The 21,419-nt window shown below is 28.3% G+C and overlaps 1 protein-coding gene across 1 annotated transcript in view; it reads right to left on the bottom strand.

Moving 5' to 3' along the window:
- Positions 1-21,419, bottom strand: part of LOC139500080 (uncharacterized) — a 44,826-nt gene that overhangs the window by 19,525 nt on the left and 3,882 nt on the right. The window contains exon 3 of the mRNA XM_071288818.1: positions 9,564-9,671. The gene's annotated coding sequence lies outside the window, so the exon portion shown is untranslated. The remainder of the gene's footprint in view (positions 1-9,563; positions 9,672-21,419) is intronic.

Below are 21,419 nucleotides of genomic sequence, written 5' to 3'. Positions count from 1 at the left end.
ATGTTAGCTGTTCGTATGCTGTTGCACCTGACTTACGGAAACTTTGACATTTCCATCTTCTTTTCTGAAATATTTTTTCCCAGCTCATACTTGACAAGATTGTTATCCTAGTATTAAAAGGTGTAACCAATGAATTGAACACAAGTTAAAAATTCCACAATACTATGTAATTCATTTTATGTGTCAATTTGTTCAAAAAAAGTCGAAAAGAAGAGAGTTTTTTTAATGTCATGATTATCTGTCGCTTTCTAGATCTATGCTTAGCATTTATTTCAGATGGCATGGACTCCTCACCCTGGTGACCCTGCTGCCTTTCATAACTTTATCCGTATACATATATTGATAGATAAACAAAAGGCTGCAACTGCATGGTATTTTTGTATTTAAAATGAGAATATGTGTGGTGAATGGAAACTGTGAGGGTCAAAATCTTAAATTGCTTATAAATGTTGCTGGACCCAGTTTCGTTATCTGATCTGAATTTTCTGAAATGTGCAACGTAGATAGACATTGGCCTTTTGATTTTTTTTACTCGGTAAGTTTTGCCCTAATTGCTTAAACTTTTGCAATATTAAAGCCGATTTCATTGAGTGTGTAGACAAAGGGAATATCTTTGGTTATCTTGCTTGCTGAACGGAAATACATTGTTAGGTTATGTAAACTACCCTACTTTAAGAGTAGACTAGTCCCACAAATGACACATCTTTCTGTCTGTAGGACCAGGCTACTTCGAAAGGAGGGTAGTATACCTTACCTAACGATGACTTCACGGTTTAGCTAACAAGCAAGCTAACCAAAGATATTACCTTTGCCTACATACTCAATGGAATCGGCTGTAACTAAAAACTGGAATACATTTTAACAGACAGTGGTCATGTTTGTTGATGAATATTGTTTTTCCTAGATTCACTCTTGAAAAATCATTTAGTAACATTTGGTCAAGTAATTTCAGAAAAAATCTTTTTGTAATTGCGGACGCAAAGACAATATATGAACCTCACACGACCCCTCGACACAGGTGAGCTTATATATGATCTCGTAGCGATTCGGGTTGATAACCAGTTGAAATAAAGCCAGTTTTGTGTGTGTGTAGATTTGTATTGTTTAAAACTGTTATGACCTTTTAAAATTAAATGTAGGTGTTTAATCTAAGAATTTCTTTTTTAAACTTATAAACTTGTTTGGTAGTATGAAGCTACGAGATATTTTAATTTTTGAAATTGAAGGCACAATTAACAAAGCAAACGGTAGTTTCAAATACTTTTAAATAGATCTTTAAGGATAATGTACGCTTGTGTTGATCCCATGCTAAACATAACAAAAATCTCTGTACAAAGGTTATCTCGTCTTCATTCTCTGACATATTCTAGTGTGTCCTTTCATAAATAGTAATTTTTTTTAGTGTTATATCGAAAAATTCCTGATAACCGTTCAGACAAAAAAATTATTTTGAAAAAATCTTACAGATACAGCAAGTGATTCTTAATAGATATAAGAAACATTTTTCTTTTCAAATACAACTTTTAAATCTTACGGGAAACTATTCCAAGCTTAAAACTTTCACTGCAACCTAGCTCTAACTTATCCCCCCTCCCCCCCCCAAAAAAACAAACAAACAAACCCGCAATACTATTGTCATTCTTATAGTCAGCACTAAATTGTTCCCAAACAAATGTGTTTTAAGCTGCTAAAGACATATGATTCAAACGCTCAGAAAGTCCTTTGTTCTATATTTTTGCTCTCCATTTTTATGCAAAACCTTTTACATTTTTATTTTATGGGTTACTGTTGAAGGTCGTACGATGAAGTATGATTGTTAACACATACTTCCTTTGGTTTCTTATGGAAATTTGTCCATTGACAACAAACATACCACATCATCTACTTTATATAAGCATTGTATAAATTACAACGTATTTTGGTGATCTTGCAAGATGATCGTAATCCCGAAAATCGTAAACATATTTTCTTATCTTAAAAGGGGGCAAGAAGGGTTCCATTAACAGGCCAATAAATAAGATTACAGTTAATTTAAAAAAAAAAAATTTAAAATAGGGGATTTTTTCTCTCATAATAACAGTAAACAGATTCACAACAATGTCAATTTCAAGAAAGCAGACAACAGTTAATTAGTCAATAACAGTACAGCATCAATGATCTTGAATATATGCCACTTTTAACTAAAATATAAAGACACAGAACCAGGACATAGGAGCACAGAACCAGGACCGTTTTTCTTATCACCAGCACATCGTCAGGACAATTCCGTTTAACGAACTTGCACGACTTTTGCAATTTTATATTGTTGAAATATACTCTGCATGGTACTTATGACGCATCAGAGAAAAATTAAGCAACAAAACAGTCGTTTTATTGCCGTTCTGATACAATGTAAACAAACCCACCAGCACAGAATCAGGACCCACCAGCACCCGTCAGGACCAAATCACCAGCACAGTACGTTCTCTCGCAGGACAACCATACCCACCGTGTTATGACTAAAAAATTTTGTTCGCATCAATTAAGAGTGCCAGCATGTCCTTTTTTTATTCAAAATATTGAATCGTAAACAAAATTCAATAGTTTTCATATCTCAGACTGACTCATATAATAAAATTATTTGTCCGCAACAACAAAAACTGACCATATAAGCATTGTATTATGTAAATCTATATAGCCGCATAGTAAATGAGTTATATTTTCATGTAAGGATTGATTGTATAATAAAATAGGTAGCAATATTTGAATATTATGACTAAAAAATTTTGTTCGCATCAATTAAGAGTGCCAGAATGTCCTTTTTTTATTCAAAATATTGAATCGTAAACAAAATTCAATAGTTTTCATATCTCAGACTGACTCATATAATAAAATTATTTGTCCGCAACAACAAAAACTGACCATATAAGCATTTTATTATGTAAATCTATATAGCCGCATAGTAAATGAGTTATATTTTCATGTAAGGATTGATTGTATAATAAAATAGGTAGCAATATTTGAATATTATGACTAAAAAATTTTGTTCCCATCAATTTAGAGTGCCAGCCTGTCCTTTTTTTATTTAAAATATTGAATCGTAAACAAAATTCAGTAGTTTTCACACCTCAGACTGACTCATATAATAAAATTATTTGTCCGCAACAACCAAAACTGACCATATAAGCATTTTATTATGTAAATCTATATAGCCGCATAGTAAATGAGTTATATTGTCATGTAAGGATTGATTGTATAATAAAATAGGTAGCAATATTTGAATATTATGACTAAAAAATTTTGTTCCCATCAATTTAGAGTGCCAGCATGTCCTTTTTTTATTCAAAATATTGAATCGTAAACAAAATTCAATAGTTTTCATATCTCAGACTGACTCATACAATAAAATTATTTGTCCGCAACAACCAAAACTGACCATATAAGCATTTTATTATGTAAATCTATATAGCCGCATAGTAAATGAGTTATTTTTTCATGTAAGGATTGATTGTATAATAAAATAGGTAGCAATATTTGAATATTATGACTAAAAAATTTTGTTCGCATCAATTAAGAGTGCCAACATGTCCTTTTTTAATTCAAAATATTGAATCGTAAACAAAATTCAATAGTTTTCATATCTCAGACTGACTAATACAATAAAATTATTTGTCCGCAACAACCAAAACTGACCATATAAGCATTTTATTATGTAAATCTGTATAGCCGCCTAGTAAATGAGTTATATTTTCATGTAAGGATTGATTGTATAATAAAATAGGTAGCAATATTTGAATATTATGACTAAAAAATTTTGTTCGCATCAATTAAGAGTGCCAGCATGTCCTTTTTGAATTCAAAATATTGAATCGTAGACAAAATTCAATAGTTTTCATATCTCAGACTGACTCATATAATAAAATTATTTGTCCGCAACAACCAAAACTGACCATATAAGCATTTTATTAGGTAAATCTATATAGCCGCATAGTAAATGAGTTATATTTTCATGTAAGGTTTGATTGTATAATGAAAAAGGTAGCAATATTTGAATATTATGACTAAAAAAATTTGTTCGCATCAATTAAGAGTGCCAGCATGTCCTTTTTTAATTCAAAATATTGAATCGTAGACAAAATTCAATAGTTTTCATATCTCAGACTGACTCATATAATAAAATTATTTGTCCGCAACAACCAAAACTGACCATATCAGCATTTTATTATGTAAATCTATATAGCCGCATAGTAAATGAGTTATATTTTCATGTAAGGTTTGATTGTATAATGAAAAAGGTAGCAATATTTAAATATTATGACTAAAAAAATTGGTTCGCATCAATTAAGAGTGCCAGCATGTCCTTTTTTTATTCAAAATATTGAATCGTAAACAAAATTCAATAGTTTTCATATCTCAGACTGACTCATATAATAAAATTATTTGTCCGCAACAACAAAAACTGACCATATAAGCATTTTATTATGTAAATCTATATAGCCGCATAGTAAATGAGTTATATTTTCATGTAAGGTTTGATTGTATAATGAAAAAGGTAGCAATATTTAAATATTATGACTAAAAAAATTTGTTCGCATCAATTAAGAGTGCCAGTATGTCCTTTTTTTATTCAAAATATTGAATCGTAAACAAAATTCAATAGTTTTCATATCTCAGACTGACTCATATAATAAAATTATTTGTCCGCAACAACCAAAACTGACCATATAAGCATTTTATTAGGTAAATCTATATAGCCGCATAGTAAATGAGTTATATTTTCATGTAAGGTTTGATTGTATAATGAAAAAGGTAGCAATATTTGAATATTATGACTAAAAAATTTTGTTCGCATCAATTAAGAGTGCAAGCATGTCCTTTTTTAATTCAAAATATTGAATCGTAGACAAAATTCAATAGTTTTCATATCTCAGACTGACTCATATAATAAAATTATTTGTCTGCAACAACCAAAACTGACCATATAAGCATTTTATTATGTAAATCTATATAGCCGCATAGTAAATGAGTTATATTTTCATGTAAGGTTTGATTGTATAATGAAAAAGGTAGCAATATTTGAATATTATGACTAAAAAAATTTGTTCGCATCAATTAAGAGTGCCAGCATGTCCTTTTTTATTCAAAATATTGAATCGTAAACAAAATTCAATAGTTTTCATATCTCAGACTGACTCATATAATAAAATTATTTGTCCGCAACAACCAAAACTGACCATATAAGCATTTTATTAGGTAAATCTATATAGCCGCATAGTAAATGAGTTATATTTTCATGTAAGGTTTGATTGTATAATGAAAAAGGTAGCAATATTTAAATATTATGACTAAAAAAATTTGTTCGCATCAATTAAGAGTGCCAGCATGTCCTTTTTTTATTCAAAATATTGAATCGTAAACAAAATTCAATAGTTTTCATATCTCAGACTGACTCATATAATAAAATTATTTGTCCGCAACAACAAAAACTGACCATATAAGCATTTTATTATGTAAATCTATATAGCCGCATAGTAAATGAGTTATATTTTCATGTAAGGTTTGATTGTATAATGAAAAAGGTAGCAATATTTAAATATTATGACTAAAAAAATTTGTTCGCATCAATTAAGAGTGCCAGCATGTCCTTTTTTTATTCAAAATATTGAATCGTAAACAAAATTCAATAGTTTTCATATCTCAGACTGACTCATACAATAAAATTATTTGTCCGCAACAACCAAAACTGACCATATAAGCATTTTATTATGTAAATCTATATAGCCGCATAGTAAATGAGTTATATTTTCATGTAAGGATTGATTGTATAATAAAATAGGTAGCAATATTTGAATATTATGACTAAAAAATTTTGTTCGCATCAATTAAGAGTGCCAACATGTCCTTTTTTAATTCAAAATATTGAATCGTAAACAAAATTCAATAGTTTTCATATCTCAGACTGACTAATACAATAAAATTATTTGTCCGCAACAACCAAAACTGACCATATAAGCATTTTATTATGTAAATCTGTATAGCCGCCTAGTAAATGAGTTATATTTTCATGTAAGGATTGATTGTATAATAAAATAGGTAGCAATATTTGAATATTATGACTAAAAAATTTTGTTCGCATCAATTAAGAGTGCCAGCATGTCCTTTTTTAATTCAAAATATTGAATCGTAGACAAAATTCAATAGTTTTCATATCTCAGACTGACTCATATAATAAAATTATTTGTCCGCAACAACCAAAACTGACCATATAAGCATTTTATTATGTAAATCTATATAGCCGCATAGTAAATGAGTTATATTTTCGTGTAAGGTTTGATTGTATAATGAAAAAGGTAGCAATATTTAAATATTATGACTAAAAAAATTTGTTCGCATCAATTAAGAGTGCCAGCATGTCCTTTTTTTATTCAAAATATTGAATCGTAAACAAAATTCAATAGTTTCCATATCTCAAACTGACTCATATAATAAAATTATTTGTCTGCAACAAGAAACACTGACCATATAAGCATTTTATTATGTAAATCTATATAGCCGCATAGTAAATGAGTTATATTTTCATGTAAGGATTGATTGTATAATAAAATAGGTAGCAATATTTGAATATTATGACTAAAAAATTTTGTTCGCATCAATTGAGAGTGCCAGCATGTCTTTTTTTAATTCAAAATATTGAATCGTAAACAAAATTCAATAGTTTTCATATCTCAGACTGACTAATACAATAAAATTATTTGTCCGCAACAACCAAAACTGACCATATAAGCATTTTATTATGTAAATCTGTATAGCCGCCTAGTAAATGAGTTATATTTTCATGTAAGGATTGATTGTATAATAAAATAGGTAGCAATATTTGAATATTATGACTAAAAAATTTTGTTCGCATCAATTAAGAGTGCCAGCATGTCCTTTTTTAATTCAAAATATTGAATCGTAGACAAAATTCAATAGTTTTCATATCTCAGACTGACTCATATAATAAAATTATTTGTCCGCAACAACCAAAACTGACCATATAAGCATTTTATTATGTAAATCTATATAGCCGCATAGTAAATGAGTTATATTTTCGTGTAAGGTTTGATTGTATAATGAAAAAGGTAGCAATATTTAAATATTATGACTAAAAAAATTTGTTCGCATCAATTAAGAGTGCCAGCATGTCCTTTTTTAATTCAAAATATTGAATCGTAAACAAAATTCAATAGTTTCCATATCTCAAACTGACTCATATAATAAAATTATTTGTCTGCAACAAGAAACACTGACCATATAAGCATTTTATTATGTAAATCTATATAGCCGCATAGTAAATGAGTTATATTTTCATGTAAGGATTGATTGTATAATAAAATAGGTAGCAATATTTGAATATTATGACTAAAAAATTTTGTTCGCATCAATTGAGAGTGCCAGCATGTCTTTTTTTAATTCAAAATATTGAATCGTAAACAAAATTCAATAGTTTTCATATCTCAGACTGACTCATATAATAAAATTATTTGTCTGCAACAACCAAAACTGACCATATAAGCATTTTATTATGTAAATCTATATAGCCCCATAGTAAATGAGTTATATTTTCATGTAAGGATTGATTGTATAATAAAATAGGTAGCAATATTTGAATATTATGACTAAAAAATTTTGTTCGCATCAATTTAGAGTACGTGCTAGCATGTCCTTTTTTTATTCAAAATATTGAATCGTAACCAAAATTCAGTAGTTTTCATACCTCAGACTGACTCATATAATAAAATTATTTGTCCGCAACAACCAAAACTGACCATATAAGCATTTTATTATGTAAATCTATATAGCCGCATAGTAAATGAGTTATATTTTCATGTACATGTAAGAATTGATTGTATAATGAAAAAGGTAGCAATATTTAAATATTATGACTGAAAAATTTTCTTTGCATCAATTTAGAGTGCCAGCATGTCCTTTTTTTGTTCAAAATATTGAATATTGAAACAAATTTCAGCAGTTTTCTAACCTCAGACTGACTCGAATTATAACCAAAACAGACCATATTAGCATTTATTGATATCCCTTTCAATACACTGTACAATTTACGTTTTTTTATGAATCTTATCATGTTAATCCAAGGCAAACAAGGTGAATTTCGATTGAAAATAATGTATTAAATGCACCGAGTTATAGTTAGGAATTCGAAGAGACAATTATAAATGGGGAACGAAACACAGTAAACCATGATGTTTATATCCCATCATATAAAAATATTCTCCCGATGTCTCGGACAACCTTTCTTTCCGTTTCGATATTTGCACACGTAACTTTTGAAAGGAAAATACAGAAAATCTGCCAATCAGTAAAGTTAATGGACGTAATGAAAGTGATTTTGTGTAATTTAATATTTCGAATTAAAAGAGTTTTTGAAATGTTCTGGTTTGAAACACATATACGTAAAATATTAAGACTAGTGGTCGTTTTTATAAAATAAATGTGCAAATGAACTAGAATTTTATTTCTAAATTTATCCAATCAGTTAACGCGAAAAGTAAACGTGCGTTTACTTTCAAGTGCACGTAAAAATACACTTGTAAAATCTGTACTAAACGCCCGTTTACTTTTAAGTGCACGTAAAAATAATTTGAAGAATTCTGAAGTAAACGCCCGTTTACTACTGACTAAACGGACACATAGTAAACGCCCGTTTACTAGGGTAGACATTAGAAATTTCCATTTCGACCACGTTAACGTAATTATAGTAAACGTACGTTTACTAGTAAACGGGAGATTTGAAGTTAACTAACGAAATATGTGCACGCGGCGTTAACTTGCGTTTACTTTATGTAATGCTTGGTCTGCACCCAACTGTATGTTGAATGGTTACTACGATTTGTGTATTTTTTTCTTTGATATAACACTATCTAACAAACAAGATTAAGTATTCATATTGATTAATTCATTAAAGCTAGGATAAAAAGTTGATCGGCAATCTTTTGAAATGGGCATCATCATGCCGTTTGTTATTAAGATGACGTCCATTCTACTTATGTATAAAATGTTGATAGTTCATCTGCTGCAATGCGTTAATTCTATTGCATCAGTAAGTGATTTTATTGGGTTGGTTTTTTTTTTACAAATCTGATATATATATATATCAGAATACAACACTACTGACAGAAAAAAGTAGATAAACGAAATGTCCGTTTTACTTTTCAGGTACAGAGGCAATTCAGCATTTAAGGCAGGATTCGCCTACACTAACTGCAACAATTTGCACGTACCAAATTATTAGCACCAATTAATAAATTAAAATAACGATTTTTATACTGATTATATTTATTCATTTATCAATTGTAGACCCTTAAATCAGTTCGGGAAAAAATGGATTATATATACTAATGTGTGTTTAAAAGAGCAAAGATAAACGTTGATACAATGTATAAAAGACATTAGAAAAATGTTGAACCATTTCACGGTTGTACCAATCATGCCTATTTCATTCTTTTATGATTATGTTTTCCAGTTTAAACTTAAAGATTAAGATTTCATTCAGATATTTAAAATGTACATTTATTTGAATCACATACCTTTCAAAATAACTGTGTTGTTCGTTAACATATGTTGACATAATTTCTGGTATTCTAACGTTTCTATGTAATGTTCAGTAACATGCATTCCACTCAGCCCGTAATAATCTACAAATATTTTTTAATAATTATGATCAGTCAGTTGATTTTAACATAGTCAGAAGGAAACATTCATCTAATGTATAAGATACGCCTAGCTCATTTATTTACGTTCAAGATATAAAAAAAAAAGCGCTAGCAGTTTTCAGAATCGTTAAATCCGAACATATGATTTTAACGTAGAGTCGGAACATGTGTATCATTATTGATGCTGATTGTTAACGTAAATGATTGACTATCCATCATCTCTAGTAGATTACCAAGAGTGCACAGGCTGACATATATTGCCCACTTAACTGACCATTAATTTTTATTTGCTTATTTGCTATTTCATAAACTTAATTTGATCCAAATTGCAAGAAATTGAGGTCAAATTCAGAAAAAACAAATAAGAAATAAATGTACTCCTAACAATCAATTCATACACCAAACATTATTGACCCATTGCCATTTGTTTTTAAAACGAATTTAATAATGAAGACATAACCTAGACCAATGAACAAGAAAATAAGGTAATTGTCAGACAGACAAGAACACTTGCAATCAATCTATGCAGTAAATTAAATATAGTTGAAATATTACTAATAGTAATAAGTATCAAGCCAACAAACTAACTATGAAAAAATTACATTAACCAATGAACCATGAAAATGAGATCAAGGTCAGAAGACATTTGCGAGACAGAATTATACACCGTACAATCATTCCATACAATATTATATAGTTGACCTATGGAATATAGTTTAAGAAAAACAGGCAAAATCATTAAAAAAAACTAAACACTGATCGAGGATAAATGAAACCTACCTGACTGACATCTTCGTCGTAAAAATATGTCCATATACCAATTATAGTTGATCTATTACATATAATATTATAGAAAAGACCAAAACACAAAAAAATACTTTAACCACTGAATCATGAACATGAGGTTCCAGTCAAGTGACACCTGCCATTTCGGTATGTACACATATTAATCATTCCATGCACCAAGTAGTGTCGCATGTTGCTTATAGTAACTTAGTATACTTAATATAGTTATACTATATCTCATGATTAGAGTGAAATTACATTTCAAAAAATCTTAGCTATTTTAAAGTAGTCACTGAACCATGAAAATGTTGTCAAGAACAATGGACATATGAGAAATAAAACCTCATAATATAAGGCATCCATAAACAAAATATGAACCATCGATCTAGGTGTAGCTAACATCTTTAATATATAGCTTTTACAAATCTTAGATTACGTAGCTGCCGGCTCAATATTCCTATGTAAAGCTTTATGAGAAAGAAGTCGCATGCTCCACAATAACCTTTTTTTTCGAAGATACATTTTAATACCATGAGAAGATAAAAAGTTATGGTGTCCATAGGTTAAGCGGTTTCGTTAATACATGCGTTATCGATCAGGCAAATCCAGGCTTGTCACAGTTGGGAAAATAACTCATTGATCACAGTTGAAGGCCATATGATGACCTATAACTATTCAATTCTGTGTCATTTGGTCTTGAGTTGTCTAAATGGCAATCATTTAACGTCTTCTTTTTTATATATGAATTGAAAAATTTAAAGACCAAGTTAGGAAATCGATCCAACCACACTAACAGTACGTTGGATTATTCACCTTTCTTTCAGGTACTGTGGGGTAAATCAAAGCGCGCTCATAACGTGTTTTCCCAAGGAAGCCCGATAGACCGTTTCCTGCTTCGAACATTCGCATATGCAATAAAAAATATAGATATAAAGATATCTATTTTTAAAACACGCTGGCTTTTGGTGGCCTTATTATTTCATCTTCTTGAATTTCAAGTTATTGTTTGCTGTAATTAACAAAACAGGAAGTCCTATTTCACTGAATTATTATTTATATAAAAAATTCTGCATAACATTAAAAGGACAAAAACTTTCAAAGACTTTAAATTTCAGAAGAAAGGAGTAGGTCCGATAAGACCCCTTTTTGGCCCCAAAATATAACAGTTTTACAAAATTAGTAAAATGTAAACTTTTAGTTATTTATTGGACAGTTGAATGATTCTGCTACATAAATATGGGCTGTTTTTGACAATACAATGCACATATATCGGGTTGTAGCACCATTAAGTCATTCTAAATTACTGAAATCTTCAAAATTCTATCATTTTAGTTAAATTTACGACGGTTTCCCTGTAAAACGAAAGTGGCCGCATTCGTGTTCATCCTTAATATTGAAATGTAAGTTGTATTTTATGATAATACATAACATATATAAAGGTTGTGGATGAACACGGATGCGTTCACTTTCATTTTTGACAAAAAACATCTGAAAAGTGACGTTTTTTGGCATATTTGAGAGATTTTTCATATTTGAGCTCGAATCGGATCGTTTTTAATGACTAAATCAGTTAAAATCTTTCACTTATACTAATTAAATCAAGTGAAATAGACACTTAAGTCTTTAAAAAGTGGTCAAAATCTTTCGTCAGATGAAACTGAAATTTGAGGCCAAAATGAGTCCTTACCGGACCTACTCCTTTAAAGTTTATTCATACTTTTGAATACAATATTATTATGATGTTCTGACACTTATCATAATACCCTACTTTAAAAAAAATGTGTTATCATATAATCTATTTAGGCCTAGGTTACAAAATCCTTTGTAGTTTGATCAACAAATGTACAAAAAAAATATAGGTATAACTAAACTCTTACATTTAAAAGCTACCAGGCTTATTATTTTCTTCGCTAGGTACGTTTCGTATTTCCTTCTATGACAAAACACGAATAAGGTTAACATCTGTACGTTTGGTAATGTATTGAAAACTCAAACCAAACCTTTACACATATATCTCCATTGGCTAAATTTTCTGATTAGCATGTCAATGTGATTGCCATGTGAACATAAACAAGTACACCCAAAAATGTATGATATTTCAAAATATGTACAAAAACTTATTCGTTTACCATTTTTTACCATCAAAGTTATTATTTCAAATTCAAGGAGAATAATATAGAGATCCAAACATCTACAGTTGGGTGCAGACCAAGCATTACATGTAGACGGGCCGAAAAAGTTAACGCGGCGTTTACTCGCGTGCACTTCATGTAAACGCCGCGTTAACTGTGCGTTAACTCCGAAATTGCAGTAGACATTAAAAGTAAACGGGCGTTTACATTCGCGTTTACCTCCGCGTTAACGCAAAAACGGCGCGTCTTCTAATTTTGTAATGAGTAAACGGGCGTTTACTTTCCCGTTTACCTCTGCGTTAACGTGAAAAGATGCGCGTCTTCTATTTTCGTAAAAAGTAAACGCACGTTTACTGTTTGTAGTAAACGCGCGTTAACGCAGATTGTTATCGTATCCTGGATACACTGACCTAAAATATCAAATGATAATGTACATCAATATTAATTGACCAACTGGTCATTTCCGCTCGACATATTGACGATTACAGTTAATTATAAATGTTATCACACATCTGTAATTAATTGAAAAATAATTAAAGTAAATTTCTTGTTCTTCGCAAATAAATAGTTTAAGTATGTTTATTCAAATAATTTAATACTCACCATAATCAAACAGTTTTCTCATCTAAGACAGTCTGACTCGTAAAACAAAATAATTTGATCTCTTTAACCAAAACGGACCATATTTACCCTTTATCAAGTTATCTATTTAGTAGTAATTCAGTTATATTTTTATGTCATAATGGACCATATAATACAATTGAAAGCAATTTTTGAACCAGCATGACCTCTTTTATTTAAAATATTGAATTGTAAACAAATTTCAGTAGTTTTCATTTTTAATGAAATTTGTTTACGATTCAATATTTTAAATAAAAGAGGTCATGCTGGTTCAAAAATTGCTTTCAATTGACTGACCGCTTAGTAAATGAGTTAAATGTTAGTTTATGTAAGGACTGATGGTATAATACAAAAGCTATCAATATTTGAATATTATGACTAAAAAATTTTGTTCGCACCAATTTAGAGTGCCAGCATGTACTTTTTTATTCAAAATATTGAATTGAAACAAATTTCAGTAGTTTTCACACCTCAGACTGACTCTTGTTATAAAATTTTTTGTCCGCAAAAACCAAAACTGAAAATATAAGCATTTTAGTATGTGAATCTATATAGCCACAAAGTAAATAAGTTATATTTTCATGTAAAGATTGATCGTATAATACAAAAGGTAGCAATATTTGAATATTATGACTAAAAAACTTTGTTCGCATCAATTTAGAGTGCCAGTATGTCCTTTTTTTATACAAATTATTTAATCGTAAACCAATTTCAGTAGTTTTCATACCTCAGACTGACCCGCATTATAAAATCATAAGTCATCAACATTAAAATTGACCATATAAGCACTTTATTATGTAAATCTGTATATTAATTGGTTAGTAAATGAGTTATATTTTCATGTAAGGATTGATTGTATAAGTAAAAAGATAGCAATATTCGAATATTATGACTAAAAAGTTTTGTACTCATCAATTTAGAGTTCCAGCATGTCCTTTTTTTATTCAAAATAATGAATTGTAAACAAAATTAAGTAGTTTTCATACCTCAGACAGACTCATATAATAAAATTATTTGTCCGCAACAACCAAAATTTACCATAAGCACTTTATTATATAAGTCTATATAGCCATATGGTAAATGAGTTATATTTTCATGTAAGGATTGATGGTATTATATAAAAGGTAGCAATATTTGAATATTATGACTTAAAAAAATTGGTTCGCATCAATTTAGAGTGCCAGCATGTACTTTTTTATACAAATATTGAATTGTCAACCAATTTAAGTAGTTTTCATACCTCAGACTGACTCGTATTATAAAATTATTTGTTTTGCAACAACCAAAACTGACCATATTAGCATTTTATTATTTTAATCCATATAGTCACATAGTAAATGAGTTATATTTTCATATAAGGATTGATAGTATTATATAAAAGGTAGCAATATTTGAATATTATGACTAAAAAAAATTGGTTCGCATCAATTTAGAGTGCCAGCATGTACTTTTTTATACAAATTATTGAATCGTTGACCAATTCAAGTAGTTTTCATACCTCAGACTGACTCGTATTATAAAATTATTTGTTTCATAACAACCAAAACTGACCATATTAGCATTTTATTATGTAAATCTATATAGTCACATAGTAAATGAGTTATATTTTCATGTAAGAATTGATTGTATAATACAAAAGGTAGCAATATTTGAATATTATGACTAAAAAGTTTTATTCGCATCAATTTAGAGTTCCAGCATGTCCTTTTTTTATTCAAAATATTGAATTGTAGACAAAATTCAGTAGTTTTCATACCTCAGACAGACTCATATAATAAAATTATTTGTCCGCAACAACCAAAATTTACCATATAAGCACTTTATTATATAAGTCTATATAGCCATTTGGTAAATGAGTTATATTTTCATGTAAGGATTGATTGTATTTTATAAAAGGTAGCAATATTTGAATATTATGACTAAAAAAAATTGGTTCGCATCAATTAAGAGTGCCAGCATGTACTTTTTTATACAAATTATTGAATTGTAAACCAATTTAAGTAGTTTTCATACCTCAGACTGACTTCTATTATAAATCTATTTGTTTCGCAACAACCAAAACTGACCATATAAGCATTTTATTATGTAAATCTATATAGTCACATAGTAAATGAGTTATATTTTCATGTAAGGATTGATTGTATTATATAAAAGGTAGCAATATTTGAATATTATGACTAAAAAAAATTGGTTCGCATCAATTTAGAGTGCCAGCATGTACTTTTATATACAAATTATTGAATCGTTAACCAATTTAAGTAGTTTTTATACCTCAGACAGACTCATATAAAAAATTATTCGTCCGCAACAACCAAAATTAACCATATAAGCACTTTATTATATAAGTCTATATAGCCATATGGTAAATGAGTTATATTTTTATGTAAGGATTGATTGTATAATACAAAAGGTAGCAATATTTGAATATTATGACTAAAAAGTTTTGTTCGCATCAATTTAGAGTTCCAGCATGTCCTTTTTTTATTCAAAATATTGAATTGTAAACAAAATTCAGTAGTTTTCATACCTCAGACAGACTCATATAATAAAATTATTTGTCTGCAACAACCAAAATTTACCATATAAGCACTTTATTATATAAGTCTATATAGCCATATGGTAAATGAGTTATATTTTCATGTCAGGATTGATTGTATTTTATAAAAGGTAGCAATATTTGAATATTATGACTAAAAAAAATTTGTTCGCATCAATTAAGAGTGCCAGCATGTACTTTTTTTATACAAATTATTGAATTTTAACCAATTTAAGTAGTTTTCATACCTCAGACTGACTTCTATTATAAATCTATTTGTTTCGCAACAACCAAACCTGACCATATAAGCATTTTATTATGTAAATCTATATAGTCACATAGTAAATGAGTTATATTTTCATGTAAGGATTGATTGTATTATATAAAAGGTAGCAATATTTGAATATTATGACTAAAAAAAATTGGTTCGCATCAATTTAGAGTGCCAGCAGGTACTTTTTTATACAAATTATTGAATCGTTAACCAATTTATAGCGAACCCTATGATAGTTTTCCATAGATTCACCTGCAAGTTACCTGTCGATTTAAACTTTTGGCAGTTCTATTGTCCCATCTAACAAATACAACAGGTATTGTTCTCTGTATAGTTCATTCACCAAGACCTTTAAATTTCTTCTAGGAGAAATATATCACTCATTGATTAATTTACCTGACCAAAAAATTGTCTATTTTTTTATTGAAATACTTCTATAAACTCACATAAACTGTATGCAATATTGTATTTATTCAATATACTATTAATATATTTTCAATCTGTTCAATATAAAATCTGATTTAATAATAAAAAGTATATTTTAGACACATTTTTTAGTATTTTCCAAAGAATTTGCATGTTTTTGTTGTTGTTAATTTATAGACTATGTTTATGAAGACCTTAATTTAAAAATAATAATATTCAAATTTTTATTTATCAAACACACAAAAATATTTATTGAATATTTGATCAGAAATCAACTTTTAATTTTTAAATCATTATTAATATTGAACACATTAAAAACAAGTTTTTGGTTTTGAATAAATACAACACCACATGCAGTTTTGTGAGTCCTTTCTTAGTATTGGTATAAGTATTTTTTCATCATTGACAGTTCAATTTTTTGTTCAGGTAAATTAATCAATGAGTGATATATTTCTCCTAGAAGAAATTTAAAGGTCCCAGTGAATAAACTACACAGAGAACAATACCTGTTGTATTTGTTAGATGGGACAATAGAACTGCCAAAAGTTTAAATCGACAGGTAACTTGCAGGTGAATCTATGGAAAACTATCATAGGTTTCGCTATAAGTAGTTTTCATACCTCAGACTGACTCGTATTATAAAATTATTTGTTTCATAACAACCAAAACTGACCATATTAGCATTTAGTTATGTAAATCTATATAGTCACATAGTAAATGAGTTATATTTTCATGTAAGAATTGATTGTATAATACAAAAGGTAGCAATATTTGAATATTATGACTAAAAAGTTTTGTTCGCATCAATTTAGAGTTCCAGCATGTCCTTTTTTTATTCAAAATATTGAATTGTAAACAAAATTCAGTAGTTTTCATACCTCAGACAGACTCATATAATAAAAATATTTGTCCGCAACAACCAAAATTTACCATATAAGTACTTTATTATATAAGTCTATATAGCCATATGGTAAATGAGTTATATTTTCATGTAAGGATTGATCGTATAATACAAAAGGTAGCAATATTTGAATATTATGACTAAAAAACTTTGTTCGCATCAATTTAGAGTGCCAGTATGTCCTTTTTTTATACAAATTATTTAATCGTAAACCAATTTCAGTAGTTTTCATACCTCAGACTGACCCGCATTATAAAATCATAAGTCATCAACATTAAAATTGACCATATAAGCACTTTATTATGTAAATATGTATATTAATTGGTTAGTAAATGAGTTATATTTTCATGTAAGGATTGATTGTATAAGTAAAAAGATAGCAATATTCGAATATTATGACTAAAATGTTTTGTACTCATCAATTAAGAGTTCCAGCATGTCCTTTTTTTATTCAAAATAATGAATTGTAAACAAAATTAAGTAGTTTTCATACCTCAGACAGACTCATATAATCAAATTATTTGTCCTCAACAACCAAAATTTACCATAAGCACTTTATTATATAAGTCTATATAGCCATATGGTAAATGAGTTATATTTTTATGTAAGGATTGATTGTATAATACAAAAGGTAGCAATATTTGAATATTATGACTAAAAAGTTTTGTTCGCATCAATTTAGAGTTCCAGCATGTCCTTTTTTTATTCAAAATATTGAATTGTAAACAAAATTCAGTAGTTTTCATACCTCAGACAGACTCATATAATAAAAATATTTGTCCGCAACAACCAAAATTTACCATATAAGCACTTTATTATATAAGTCTATATAGCCATATGGTAAATGAGTTATATTTTCATGTAAGGATTGATTGTATTTTATAAAAGGTAGCAATATTTGAATATTATGACTAAAAAAAATTGGTTCGCATCAATTAAGAGTGCCAGCATGTACTTTTTTATACAAATTATTGAATTGTAAACCAATTTAAATAGTTTTCATACCTCAGACTGACTTCTATTATAAATCTATTTGTTTCGCAACAACCAAAACTGACCATATAAGCATTTTATTATGTAAATCTATATAGTCACATAGTAAATGAGTTATATTTTCATGTAAGGATTGATTGTATTATATAAAAGGTAGCAATATTTGAATATTATGACTAAAAAAAATTGGTTCGCATCAATTTAGAGTGCCAGCATGTACTTTTTTATACAAATTATTGAATTGTTAACCAATTTAAGTAGTTTTCATACCTCAGACAGACTCATATAAAAAAATAATTCGTCTGCAACAACCAAAATTAACCATATAAGCACTTTATTATATAAGTCTATATAGCCATATGGTAAATGAGTTATATTTTTATGTAAGGATTGATTGTATAATACAAAAGGTAGCAATATTTGAATATTATGACTAAAAAGTTTTGTTCGCATCAATTTAGAGTTCCAGCATGTCCTTTTTTTATTCAAAATATTGAATTGTAAACAAAATTCAGTAGTTTTCATACCTCAGACAGACTCATATAATAAAATTATTTGTCCGCAACAACCAAAACTGACCATATAAGCACTTTATTATATAAGTCTATATAGCCATATGGTAAATGAGTTATATTTTTATGTAAGGATTGATTGTATTTTATAAAAGGTAGCAATATTTGAATATTATGACTAAAAAAATTGGTTCGCATCAATTAAGAGTGCCAGCATGTACTTTTTTATACAAATTATTGAATTTTAACCAATTTAAGTAGTTTACATACCTCAGACTGACTTCTATTATAAATCTATTTGTTTCGCAACAACCAAAATTAACCATATAAGCATTTTATTATGTAAATCTATATAGTCACATAGTAAATGAGTTATATTTTCATGTAAGGATTGATTGTATTATATAAAAGGTAGCAATATTTGAATATTATGACTAAAAAAAATTGGTTCGCATCAATTTAGAGTGCCAGCATGTACTTTTTTATACAAATTATTGAATCGTTAACCAATTTAAGTAGTTTTCATACCTCAGACTGACTCATATTATAAAATTATTTGTTTCATAACAACCAAAACTGACCATATTAGCATTTAATTATGTAAATCTATATAGTCACATAGTAAATGAGTTATATTTTCATGTAAGAATTGATTGTATAATACAAAAGGTAGCAATATTTGAATATTATGACTAAAAAGTTTTGTTCGCATCAATTTAGAGTTCCAGCATGTCCTTTTTTTATTCAAAATATTGAATTGTAAACAAAATTCAGTAGTTTTCATACCTCAGACAGACTCATATAATAAAAATATTTGTCCGCAACAACCAAAATTTACCATATAAGCACTTTATTATATAAGTCTCTATAGCCATATGGTAAATGAGTTATATTTTTATGTAAGAATTGATTGTATTATATAAAAGGTAGCAATATTTGAATATTATGACTAAAAAAAATTGATTCGTATCAATTTAGAGTGCCAGCATGTACTTTTTTATACAAATTATTAAATCGTAAACCAATTTAAGTAGTTTTCATACCTCAGACTGACTCGTATTATAAAATTATTTGTTTCGCAACAACCAAAACTGACCATATTAGCATTTTATTATGTAAATCTATATAGTCACATAGTAAATGAGTTATATTTTCATGTAAGGATTGATTGTATTATATTAAAGGTAACAATATTTGAATATTATGACTAAAAAAATTTGATTCGCATCAATTTAGAGTGCCAGCATGTACTTTTTTATACAAATTATTTAATCGTAAACCAATTTCAGTAGTTTTCATACCTCAGACTGACCCGCATTATAAAATCATAAGTCATCAACATTAAAATTGACCATATAAGCACTTTATTATGTAAATCTGTATATTAATTGCTTAGTAAATGAGTTATATTTTATGTAAGGATTGATTGTATAAGTAAAAAGGTAGCAATATTTGAATATTATGACTAAAAAGTTTTATTCTCATCAATTTAGAGTTCCAGCATGTCGTTTTTTTATTCAAAATAATGAATTGTAAACAAAATTAAGTAGTTTTCATACCTCAGATAGACTCATATAATAAAATTATTTGTCCGCAACAACCAAAACTGACCATATTAGCATTTTATTATGTAAATCCATATAGTCACATAGTAAATGAGTTATATTTTCATATAAGGATTGATAGTATTATATAAAAGGTAGCAATATTTGAATATTATGACTAAAAAAAATTGGTTCGCATCAACTTAGAGTGTCAGCATGTACTTTTTTATACAAATTATTAAATTGTAAACCAATTTAAGTAGTTTTCATACCTCAGACTGACTCGTATTATAAAATTATTTGTTTCGCAACAACCAAAACTGACCATATTAGCATTTTATTATGTAAATCTATATTGTCACATAGTAAATGAGTTATATTTTCATGTAAAGATTGATTGTATTATATTAAAGGTAACAATATTTGAATATTATGACTAAAAAAATTGATTCGCATCAATTTAGAGTGCCAGCATGTACTTTTTTATACAAATTATTAAATCGTAAACAAAATTCAGCAGTTTTCATACCTCAGACTGACTCATATGATAAAATTATTTGTCCGGAACAACCAACACAGACCATATTAGCACTCTTTATAGCTGAATAGTAAATGAGTTATAAATCCATGCAAAGGATCGCAATATTTTAAATTGACGGAATGGTACAAATGACGTACATACTTATGTTTAAAACACTTTATAAATATCCCTGTACAATTTACGTTTGATAATTTGTCAAAACAGAAGCTTAAATCATGTTAATCCAAGACAAACGAGGGGAATTTCGATTAAAAATTATGTATTAAATGCACCGAGTTATAGTTAGGAATTCGAAGAGACAATTAAAAATGGGGAAAGAAACAACGTAAACCAGGATGTTTATATCCCATCATATAAAAATATGTTTCTGATGTCTCGTATAACCTTTCTTTCCGTATCGATATTTGTACACGTGAAAAGAAAATATAGAAAATCTGCTAATAAGTAAAAATAATGGACTTAAT

This window comes from Mytilus edulis, chromosome 13, assembly GCF_963676685.1.
Source record: "Mytilus edulis chromosome 13, xbMytEdul2.2, whole genome shotgun sequence".
Classification (NCBI taxonomy): domain Eukaryota; kingdom Metazoa; phylum Mollusca; class Bivalvia; order Mytilida; family Mytilidae; genus Mytilus; species Mytilus edulis.
Note: the sequence above shows the minus strand (reverse complement) of the source record. Positions and strands in the feature narration are given on the sequence as shown.